The 13,138-nt window shown below is 35.7% G+C and overlaps 1 protein-coding gene across 11 annotated transcripts in view; it reads right to left on the reverse strand.

Moving 5' to 3' along the window:
• The window catches only part of LOC131681750 (chondroitin sulfate proteoglycan 4), a 40,492-nt gene extending 30,587 nt beyond the window's left edge, over positions 1–9,905 (reverse strand). For 2 of the 11 annotated variants that reach the window (XM_058962749.1, XM_058962748.1), the window contains exon 1: positions 9,240–9,396. The gene's annotated coding sequence lies outside the window, so the exon portion shown is untranslated. The other 9 variants (XM_058962750.1, XM_058962743.1, XM_058962745.1 and 6 more) reach the window with 9 other exon arrangements.
• Positions 9,906–13,138: the final 3,233 nt, after the last annotated feature.

Below are 13,138 nucleotides of genomic sequence, written 5' to 3' on the forward strand. Positions count from 1 at the left end.
CGGCGTAGATGGATTTGTGTAGGAAAATGTAATGACCACACGTGGTATCAATGCGTTTTAGAATAAAAAACTACAGAAGACACATTTAAAATTCGTTGAGCATAATGAGATACACGTCCTTTTCTTTCAGTTTTATAGAATGATAAATAATGTCGTAATGTTGATATGATTTCGGTGTCAATAATCTAAGCAATCTAAGTTTTACCAATTGTGCAGAATCAGTCCATCCAACCTACATGTAGCTCAACTTCGCACATTAACACTAAATGGAGTTGGGTATGGGCATATTTCATTCCAAATTGACACGCCTTTCAGTTTTACCGTATAAGCTTGATCGTGTAAAATGAGGCGATATACAACATTGTTTAGTGTCAACTAATCCCATTTGCTAAACCGTTTCACATACCGGATCTTTCAAAAGAATACTAAAATTAATCACGCAAAGCACCATAGAATATCTCCAACTGGAACACCTAGACACGGTCATAAATTTACGTGAAGAACGCATTCTGTCTATATTTAGCGACAACTGGGAGCCGTATGTCGTAAAAGACATGCAAGAACGTTGCACTTTTCTAACGATGATGCATTTTGCCTTCTGTTATTAAATATCCTCAAATATATATATATATATATATATATATATATATATATATATATATATATATATATATATATATATATATATATATATATATATATATATATATATATATATATATATATATATATATATATATATATATATATATATATATATATATATATATATATATATATATATATATATATATATATATATATATATATATATTGATTTTATCTTTGCAATACAATTATATGTTTTCGGAAGGTTGTTTGTGAATTGCTAGGCTATGCTATGGTATCTTAAAGCTGCTACTCAATGCTGTTTTAATTGAATTTGTATTGTCTCCATTCTTACAAATAAAAGTACTAATTGAAAGTTATGTGATTTATCTTCTACACATCAATCCACAGTGGTCCAGTAAGCGAAATTAGCAAGAAAAATTTGCTCACACTTTCATCTTTGGATTTCGAGATTTATTGCATTTGAAACATTTATTGTGCGTGACAAACTATTCCTTTTTGGTTGAAATGGTTCTGGGGTGGTCCTAAAAATCAAAATTGCAAAAATTAATTCAAACGCTAGTTGAGGTACAACGACACTATCTTCGGCAATGTTCTAGAGAAATCAATTGAACAAGTTTGATGAAGTAGTCAAATTTATATGTCTAGTGCTAATCGTTATCATTTTATAGTGACTTCTAAAGCATAACTTAGGGTGACTCTCAAAAATTAGAGACAAAAAAGAAAGTTTTATCTTGCTTGGTTCAAAAGCAATATATGATTTTCACTGAAAAAATCCTCAAATGTGAATATCTCAAAAGTGAGAGAACGAAAAGAGCTATTTTTGATTGCATTTGGAAGGTTGTACTTTTGTCTTCAATATACGAAAATATTGGAGAACGCTTTACTGTCTTCCTCAAATAGTTAATTTTGAGAGTAGCGGTAATGCAAAGAATTTTTGTTTCATGCAGCTTTTATGAAGTATTGCCAAGACTTTTAAGATTCGTATACATTTACAGGCGTGTTTTATATTACAGATATATACAGATACATAGATTTATATAAATATATACACCGGCATGCACTGATATTCCTGGGCAGCAGGGACAGGAGCTCAGGACCGAAGTTCAGGGGCTTAACGAGTCCCCCCGCAGGTTTTGTCGGGACACGGATGCTTCCGAAAGTACCTGTATAGGTTTGGACATGCTTCGTCATCCCTTTACCCAGAGTGTGTGAACGTACAAGAGACACCGGAACATGTGGTCTTCGTATACCCAAGGTTCGAAGAAGTTCGAAGGGGTATGCCTGAAGTGACAGTAAAGAATATCGCCGAGAAGTGCCATTACGAGCATATCTGGAATGTTGCTAACAGAGTAGTTACGAGTATACTCCCCGAGCTGCAGAAAAAGTGACGATGAGACCAACAAAGTAGTGCCTCCGGTTAGAAAGCCGCCGTGAAACCACAAATTGGGAGAAACTCCGCCGCCGGGGAACTCTCCGCCGGTGTAGATTAGGTCCACCGTCAGGGACCAGTTAAGTAGTGTGCGGTGTAGTGCCGGGTTTGGGTCGTCTGGTCGCCAGCGAACCGAACATCTGACTCCATCGAAATCGCCTGTCCTACTCAGCCGTAGACCACGTCAAATAGCTAGCAGTGGGTCGTAAGGGCGCCAGCAAACCGGAAGCTAAGCTCCACCAGAAACCGCTTGAAGGACTCATCACCTACTAGCTAGCCGTTGAGTAGGCTAGGTCAAGTCTACGGAATGTTCGGGAGAATTTTTCAATGGCAGGGCTCCTTCTGATAGCTACCTAAAGAGCGAGAGCTCGTAGCAAAAATGTTAAAAAATGGGGTGAAGTATCCAAACCGAAGGTGTAGGAGCGTTCCAAGAGCGAAACATAACTGACTCTCGAAGAGGTGATTGCGTTCATTTCCCGGAACAGTTTAAACTCATAGCAGTATCAAGATCTGCGATCTACTAATCTCATCCAAGGGGCAGATTTGATCCTGTATACAACAGATTTGTTGAAATAAAAACTCTGATATCTTTCTGGTAATTAACACATTAAATAAATCAACACAGATTTTACTGTTATTTAAATATAATGGGAAATCAATCAAGTACGAAAAAGCGACTGTCGTAGATTTGGCAGACTTCTCTACGAAGCGAAGATTATCAAATACGATGCCGATGAGAGTTTGAATCAAGTCAAGCAAGATAATCGATAACAATTTGCAGTATTACACACACATTTTAAAAAGACATTTGTTACGGATTTTAAATCATTAAACATGCCCCATTACAACCTAAAATAAAAAGCTTAATCGATGAAGATAAACATAGAGAGTTGCGCGAATACAACAATTCACATATATATTCGAAGTTAGTATGGTTCCACTGTGTTTGGTACTAGAAACATTGGCTCAAATGGTGGAGTGAAAATTAGGGAAACGCGTTTCTAATTTCTATTGCGCTCATACATGAGTATTTCACCATTTATCGGCAGATCTTGATAACGATTCTATGTCGAATAATTGATGAAATAGCGTAGCCTGAACAAGTATATTATTCTTGCGAAGATCTAACAAAACCTCACAAAATTTTCAAAAGACCTATATTCTTTACCTACATTAACGCCATATGGTATAATGCCTTTACTCAAATTTGATCCATTTGAGAAAAACAAAAAGGTTTTCTACATGTCCTTAATATATTAACAGCTTTTCAAATGCAATTTAAAATATTCGTTTTCGTTTACCCATTTTGATCATATATATTAACATTTGAAAAGGGTGTATTTTTCAATGAAAATCATGTATCACTTTTGACCTAAACAAAATAAAAATTTTCTTTCTTCAGCATAAGTTGCCTCTAATTTTGCTCTTGAATTGTTTAGAATACCACTTTTGTGTAAAAAAAAATCGCTTTAAAAACTGTGGAGAAAACTGTGTTTTGGGCGGCAGCCTAAGTTACGTTATGAAAATAACAAAAAAATGAGAACGATTTGAAATACCAATTTGACATCTTCAACAAACTTGTTCAAAATTGATTGCTCTAGAAAATTGCGAAGCAAGTGTCGTTCTATCTCAACCAAAAATTTGAAAACATTTTTGCTACTTTGATTTTTTAGGACAACCCTAAAATCGTGTCAGCCATAAGAAGTACTTTGTCACGCAAAATAAATGTTTCTAAGACATCAAATCTCTTAATCCAAAGATAAAAGCGAGAATAATTGTTTTCTGCTAATTTCGCTTCCGGGACCACTCTGCAATGGATTCACAACGGATTATGCCATGATTATCAATAAATGCATGGAAATGGAAGCATGATTCCATAGTTGGAGCGCTTCGGAAGCAGAAATGTAGGTATTAGTGGCCACGGCATTTGTCTTTGTACTGAACGATGTGTGCCGTTGCGGTTGAAGATGTCGAGTCAATGATGGTCAGCGCGTTTTACTTTCTGAAACGATTATAACAAAGAACCTATTTTACTAAATCATTCAACGGTGACGAATAGTCCCTCTGGAGTGCTAATAGCGTATCTTCTTTGCCATCGTTTCACATATATACAAACACTGAAGAAGATTACAAGTAGTAATCGAAATACCGGTATCTGTTAAATAGTGAAGTGCAAGTGCATCTAACTATAAAAACATAATGGAATTAAATGGAAGAAAATCTTTGAAACATTACGTTTCACATATACGATAAAAAAACGACAAGTTTTAAGTTGACTACTAGATCGGTAATCTTTTGATTCCAGTATGGAAGACGACACGTTGCACTTATGCAGTTATGATTAAAATTCATACAAAATTTTTAAAATCAAACACTCATTGACAGTTTTTCTCCATGAGTAGTAATTTTGGAGCTGACCCTGGGGTGTTGACATTTCCTTTTGCGTCGCTAACCTCTTCGTTACGATTAAGATGATGTGATCTAGCGGCAGACACTAGTGATTATGAGTCAATGAACTTTACCAACTTAGTGGTTGGAAAATAAAAGCGATGCAAATGGATTTGACATTTTAACGGGAATTCCCTAAAAACTACGCGTCACAAAAAGAACTACTTTCGTTATCTGATAAGACCTTCGTTATTTCCAAAACTTTTGTAGTTTAAGTTACTATTAAGTATATTCAACTCAGGAAAAACATCGAAAAATGCATTAAAGGCCTATGTTTAGCTAATTTGTCACAAGCTTTTAGAAAAAGGGGATCGAAGTTATCATGGGACATAATGGGACAGATTTTGATAAAAGAACGGTTGAAAGAGGGAAAATCGTAACGAGAGTATGCTCTCGTTTTCTAGTAGTAAGACCGACAACATGTTTTCAATATTCGTCGTGATCTGAAACCAAATATAGCGATTGTACGTCCAGGGAAACTACCGTCGTTGAAGATACTTATATCGTACTACCTTAAAACATCGAAGATGGGTCACAGATAGATATTGTATACACTGGTCTTAAAACTGCTTTCGATCTTGGAGACCACTATCCTTCTTCTGGCAAAGATAAAACGACAGAGCGCATCGTCAAATTTCATAGGGTCGCCTAAATCATATCTCGTAGATTGTTCTCTGTATGTGAAATTAGGAAGTGTCGAGTCATATAGCTCCACCAACTTGTCGGGGGTACCTCAATGGAGCAATCTCGGATCGTTGCTTTTTGTTTATTCTTTAATGACGTTTGCTATGTTATACCCCTATAGTGCAAACTTATATACGCTGATCTCAAACTATTTCTAATTGTGCGGTCCATAGACAACTGTAATCACAATTCATTGGCTCTCAGCGTGTCCAAATACTGTATATCCAGTTAATCAGGTATCGTATATAGATGGCCAACAAAAATCATAACAGTATCTAAATCGAATCGAAGTCGCATAATAATACGCCAGATGCATAAGCAATATACAAATTTTATCGTAACTAGTGCGTCTTCAAAACTCATATACGAAACTCATATATGTAGAGCATAAAGAAAATCATGTCAGATCCAGACTATGTCGTATATCCTATATTTGGGCATTTTATTCGTCTAATTAGTGCTCTAAATATGTGTGTGTAACTCGGTTGCAATCACAAATTACGTATGATATTATTTACTCGCTAATATCTTTCACGCGAAGAAAAGGCTAATTATCTAGAGCTGCCGAAAGCCATGTAAGCTTTCTTGATTCTGCAACCGATTGCGAGTTGACACATAATGTTTTGAGTCATGAGTTACTTAACTTGATCTGTGACAATAATTTCAGAGTCAAAGAAAAGTCACTAACGAGCTTTGATTGTAATCTTTCGCTGCGAAAAAGCACCATTGATGCTTCATTTAAATTAACGGATAGTCCAACATGAAGACACCATTGCTCAACAACAACACATAACACATGTTTCATCAAATCAAAACGTTCCATAGCAGTGGCGACAGCACATCAATTTTGAGGATATCCGCAGATACTAAGTTTCCTTATCTTTACTTGTCTTAACAATGAGCATATATATCGCTTGCTAAGCATTGCGTGTATCCAATACGTGGCATATGAAGGTACTTCTTGACCTCGTGCTGTTTCCAAAAAGGATACGAAAAACATGTTGTCAAAAACACCTTTAATATCAAGAAAAAACTTTATTTCAATATTGTAGACAAGGTGTAATAGAATGGTAGTAGACTTCCCCCGATGATACACATGCAGCGGGTGCTCACCAAAGCTAACATCCCGAAGGTGGTCGATTAAAAGGGGGGTAAGGGTTTCACCGTAAAAAAATCAGTTTTTTGTTATTTTTTTTTAAAAAAGATGGGTGAAGCAAATTGATCGAAACTTTTGTACATTATAGTCAATCATTTCAATAACATTATGTAATTTTTTCTTGCAAAAATATCTACAAGCGACTTTGTGATGAAGCTTTTTGTGGAACGTCCCAGGAAAAACACGATTTGCGGAGTTCACTGCCATTCATAAACTACTTGACCGATTTATTTCAAATCTTGCATACACATTGTATCTAAAAATGCCTAACCTCTACGTTGAGTTTTTGAGATAATTTTTCAATTAAGCGGGCTTTTACTAATAAAATACCGGAATCGCTGTTTTTCAAGAATCATTTCGCCATTTTATGAGTAAAAAGCCCCTTTAATTAAAAAATTATCCCAAAAACTCAACGTATGGATTAGGCATTTTTTGTATAGAATGTGCATGCAAAATTTGAAATAAATCGGACACGGAGTTTTTGAATGGTAGTGAACACCGCAAATCGTGTTTTTCCAGAGACGCTCCACAAAAAGCTTCATCACAATGTCGTTTGTAGATATTTTTGCATGAATTTGTAGATTTTCAGAATGTTATTGAAATGATTGAGTATAATGTACAAAAGTTTTGATCAATTCGCTTCACCCATCTTTCTAAAAAAAATTGACAAAATGCTGATTTTTTTACGCTGGAACCCTTACTCCCACCTTAAACGTTACACTGATTTGCGATGGGAGGAGTTTAGACTGATCGGTCTAAAGCTCTTTGCCTCCTCATAAGTAACTCCTCAGGGGATGAATTTTACAATTACTTTCCGCCACATTAATGCAATGTCTCTATTGCAAGATTCAAGTAAGAACTTTTTTTCAAAATATTCTATCCTATTCATATCCTGTTTCAAGTAGAACTGAAATGATTCCGTCTTTTCCCATTTGATCGATTCAGTTCAACTACCTGAAAATAAATCAGGGGCAGTTAGCAGAGATGTCTCCGTACAGCCTGGAAAGTATGTGTGTCGAAAAGACAGTTGAGTACTACGTCTTCGTCAGACAAGCATGCACCATTAGCAGTTCATATCGAACTGTCATGAAAGTCTTTTGATTTCGAAAGAAACTTATGTAATCTGCTAGTACCGTTGAGACTTGAGACATTTGTGCAGAGGCTTTTCCAACCACTTCGCTCGGAGGATGTGAGGTCGTTTTTGTATGCTTTGTGAGCCAACTTGAATGCTTCCGACACATCGCTGCATTCGCGATTTCAAGCTCTTCTACATAACTTTTTTATCAAACAAGTTCGGTATTCCACTAAAAGGTACCCCTAGAAGCACACATAACTCGAAGCGGATAAGCCTCTTGGTACGCTGCTATTATGAGTGAGTTTGTTTTATCCACGAGCTCATCCAAGTCACTGGCAGATCCGATCATCGAAAGCTACCCATGAAATCTAATCGCCAAGCCCTCTTCGTAGAGGTCCCACTTCGTAGATTTGGCATTACAATATATCAAGATATCTAGTGAGACGTTTAAATGATCAAAAATGATGTACTTATGATCAGATAACGACGGTTCGAGTTCGATTGGTACGAACCAGTTTGCCAACTCACACGTAATATTGTCAGAGTAGAGAGCTACATCTAACACCTCTTCTTTACCAGCTCGTGCAAATGTTGATCGTTTTCCTATGCAGATTTGTACTACTTAATTATGCCATCAATTCGATGCCTCTCAAGTTGATATCTGAGCTGCCCTAAATTATGTAGTGGGCATTTGCATCACAGCCCATTAGGAGAGGAATACTATTTCAACCATAGTATGAAACCATCTCCTTTGTAATAATCAGAAGGTGATGAATTATTATTCCGTAAATATGCCGAAAAATAGACGCATTTCCTGTTTATGTTATCTGCAATCATATTGACTGTGACAGCACAAATATCGAGAATTGTGAGTTACGATACAAGATAAGCGTCAATAGCACTATTCGCAAGTGTATATTCACGAAGCACTCGACATGGATTTGTCATGCCATTTTTATTGAATCTACGAAGGCGGGGTTAATTTAAAACAAAGATCGAAATAGAATAATGAACTTACAAGGATCCATGAACTCGTTTAATTTTGTATTGGTAGAATTACTGAATACTTTAAATGTCAAATTGTTGCTAAATACTGATAACCCCAGGAGTAGACAAGATGGGAGGCTGGCAAAACCGTGACATATGAGCATAAGAAATTTAATAGATGAATATGGAATGGAACATCTGTAGTGCATTGGTGTAAGGTAACATTTCACAGTTGGCTTTTCTTATAACACGACGGGCAGTTTCATACAAAATTTACTGCCACACAGTTTAACACTAAATCAAGCAAAAAACTATGGCGATTACATTTGCATTGTATGAAGCGGAGATGTTGGTTGAGAAATCAACCAAAACACTGCTCACTGTTCTGTTTATTGATTTGTCAGTTAATTATTACTAAACTGTACATTCGATTTATCCAACAAGAATTACACTTCAATAATATTCAACATTCACGAAAAAAATGTTTTTTTTAAATTTTGCTTCCTGATTCATACATGATTCATCACTGAGCACTGTCGACTGTGTCGCTTTGACATTCTATTTTAGTTGAATAGGTTTTCCAACTTTATTCTTCCGTCTTCAGATTTCAGTATTTAACTGATGGACAATTTTTCACAAAACTCGTGGTTCCGAAAAACTTTCACCTTTTGATTCAGAACTACGGCTAAATTTTCGGTAGACGACGTCGTTCTACTGAAAATTAATTTACACACCGTCAAAGGGACAGAAATAAACTCGCGGTAAGTGCCATAAGCACCATTTTCTTAGTTAACCGCACGCCGCCACAGCAGTTTTCCACTTAATCTTGAGTAGTACACTGCGCTTACTGCTGACTCGGTCTGTCTGACTCCTCTCGGTTGCTTTTCTCTTCGCTGACCGCATACATAGAAGCAGAATATTCCTCTTCTTCCCCTGCTCAGGCAATAACGACCGTGCGCCGGTCGGCGATGCTTCCTTCGCTGAGTTGTTTATTTTCTTCGCTTTTCTTACTCATAAAAATCCGGCGATGATGGAATCATGTGTGTACACTTTGGCGCTTCCAATCCTCTCGGGAAACTCAACGGTGGGGGCGGGAGATTACACTATGAATTTGAGCTAGAAAATGTTCTATTTTATGTTGACCCGTATGAAATATGGCGTATCATTACCACTGGATCATAATAATGCCCGTACTATTCTGCAAATCGCACAGACATCACATGGCCACATTTTCTTTTCACAGTGCACCCACATTCAATGCCAGAACACATTTCCCGGTACGCGGCAGTCGTGCGTGTCGCGGTCCCCTCTTAGAACTCACTTAAGCCAGCGTGACATGTGTGAACGGGACGGAGTCGCGAAAGATGCGTTCACGCTTCACTAGCCCCAATGTACGGTGCAATATGCGTACGTTGAACAAGGACCGGTAGCACAGCAAAACGTTATTCAACACACAAACGGAAAAGCAAGGGCACTCGTATAATACGGTTTCTGTTAGCATCCGTTCAGTCCAACCGATCTGCAACGACTAAATATCGGAATGAACTCGTGCTTGTTAGAGGATGCTATCCGAAACTGAATTGAAAAATTCAGTATTTAAGCATGCGCAGGCTGCTTGTTCTGATTGAAATGAATCATATGTTAAGGGAGAATTTTAATGTCATACATAATCGACGAATTACTGAAACGACACACTAAAATGTAGCAGGTACCACCCAGGAGTCGTGTTGAAGAAATTGTCTATTTTTTATGGATTGACTTATTTTAAAAAAATCTAGTTAGATTCACACTTTGATAAATACTTCTAGATAATAAAATATATGTTGGATCCCCTACCAAGAAAATTTTAGAATCACTACACTTTGCCATGCATTTTGGAACTGGAATAGTCATATTTTTATGCTACGACAAACAGCACCATGAAAAAAATCATATGTTTTGTAACTATGTTCAATTTTTCTGCCATAAAGCTTTTATTTTATTTGTAAAATTCAGTCATGATTTCCGCTACGTTGTAACCAATTCGGTTTTCTGTCAGTGAACTAGTTCACAACTTTAGGATTATTCTTAATAAATAAAATAATGGTTCGCCATTTCGTTAATAGAATAGGGAATATTGTGTATGTTCCGACTATACGATGATAACCGATGCATGATTCCTTACAACTTGATTATGATCTGGATTTCGTCGTTGCGAATTATGTCTCAAAATATAAATAAATTTCACAAATCCATGAAATGGTTTTCCCTTTACAGGATATAGTTCATTTAATATAAAAATGTTGTGCATGGTCATGAAATTTGAATCATTACATACACTATAGAATATTAATTATGGATCACTTTTTGCTTCATGAACTGGTTCGTGATTTATAGCATTTTATTCACCATCCACTATACGTGCTCGTAAATAATGATTATAGCCAAAACCAAGTAAATTTTTTAGCTAACTGAATTGGTTCCAGCTTCATAGAATATCCTGATATTCATACTCGAGAAATAGATCACAAAACCATTCGATTTTCAGCGCGTTGTGTGCATTGACTTCGAAAGATTCTAATTGATAGGAGGATAGATTTAAAGAAAACGGTTGAGATTTCGAAAAAGCTTAAAATTAATGTAACATTGATAAAATATTGAATGTTCAGAAAATAAAACTGTCCAGCAGATATTATTCCAGTCTACAAGGTATACTAATCATCACAAAACAGCTTTAAAGACTCCATAGACAAGTTTCTTTTATAATATGCTAATAAAGTCAAAGAACGTGAGCTTTTAAAGTGGAATAAATTTTCAAAACCTTTGCTTACGGTTAAGATCACATAATTTTGAGACCATCAACTTTGAAGTTTTAACAACTTCGAAGAAGTTTTCCAACATAAAACACAACATCTTCTGATGAAACAATTTTAGTGATTAATTCTCCTAGAATTAACTGTGGAGAATAACCTCTCCAAAAAAATGTTAGAGTCTTGTAGTGTATAAGATATTGTTGGAAGAAAAATAATTCCTATATTAGAATATGTGAGTAAGAAGTATACATTCCACCTTAATGAATCAAGTATATCGATACGAACGTGCATGCAACAGTGTAAGAACATGCACGCTGTCTCATTGATGTGTGAGTAGCACTATATATGCCTTGTGAGAAGGAGAAGGATTGACTGATTGACAGAAATACAAGAGTAATGAGTACAGCTGTGTGCGTTGCAGCGTGTCATGCGATGACTACAGAAATCGAACACACGTAAGCGAGTGTGTGGATGTATTTTGCGGCAGGGAATCCGTTTGAAGTGCGAATCCGACGCTTTGAAGCGAAAAATACTTCGGCCATGGATACAAGTCTGTCTTCGGCGAAGTTGTTGAGGAGGTTTGCTTCATTTTGTGTCTGATTTGTTTAATTGAGATATAGATGGGCTGGAGTGCCAATGGCTTGCATTGCGCTATCGTACTATTCCCTAGCCGTTTTTTATAATAAAACCGGATAGAATCCACCGAACAGTGAAATGATATATTAACTGTATACTTTTGCTCATTCATTACATTTCATGAAAAATATTCGCTTAGAAATTGGATGAACACACTTGGGCGAATAAAACCTCGAATAAAATTAAATAATTATAAAAAAACCTGTTTTAATCCACCTAGCGGTGCAATTGTGCCTTTCTCATTTCTCTAAACTATTGTACGGAGGCTATTTATGTTCAACATAATTGTGGAAATGTTCATTACATTCTTAGTACACTTTGCACTTATACACAATGCACAGTGGTCCAGATCGCTAATTTAGGAGGAATTTTTACTTTCTGACAAACCTATATAATTTAGCCTATCATGTCTTAGGATGAACTGAAATTCAACAGCAGCTGATGGACCTTTCATTTAAAATCAAGTTTGTCAAAATCGGTTCAGATAATTCCGAGAAACCGATGTGGACAAATCAACAAATTTTGTAACCATACTCTTCAACTCGTAATCCGGAATAAGATGTCGGTTGAAAATGGAATTCAATAGCAACCTATGGGAATATTATACCTTTCATTTGAATCTTAGTTTGTAAAAATCGGTTCAGCCATCTCCGAGAAACCGATGTGGACATTTTGTTAACAAATCCGCACATACCCACACAAACATACCCACACAAACATACATACATACATACATACATACATACATACATACATACATACATACATACATACATACATACATACATACATACATACATACATACATACATACATACATACATACATACATACATACATACATACATACATACATACATACATACATACATACATACATACATACATACATACATACATACATACATACATACATACATACATACATACATACATACATACATACATACATACATACATACATACATACATACATACATACATACATACATACATACATACATACATACATACATACATACATACATACATACATACATACATACATACATACATACATACATACATACATACATACATACATACATACATACATACATACATACATACATACATACATACATACATACATACATACATACATACATACATACATACATACATACATACATACATACATACATACATACATACATACATACATACATACATACATACATACATACATACATACATACATACATACATACATACATACATACATACATACATACATACATACATACATACATACATACATACATACATACATACATACA

The sequence above is a fragment of the Topomyia yanbarensis genome, chromosome 2 (assembly GCF_030247195.1).
Source record: "Topomyia yanbarensis strain Yona2022 chromosome 2, ASM3024719v1, whole genome shotgun sequence".
Taxonomy (NCBI): Eukaryota; Metazoa; Arthropoda; class Insecta; order Diptera; family Culicidae; genus Topomyia; species Topomyia yanbarensis.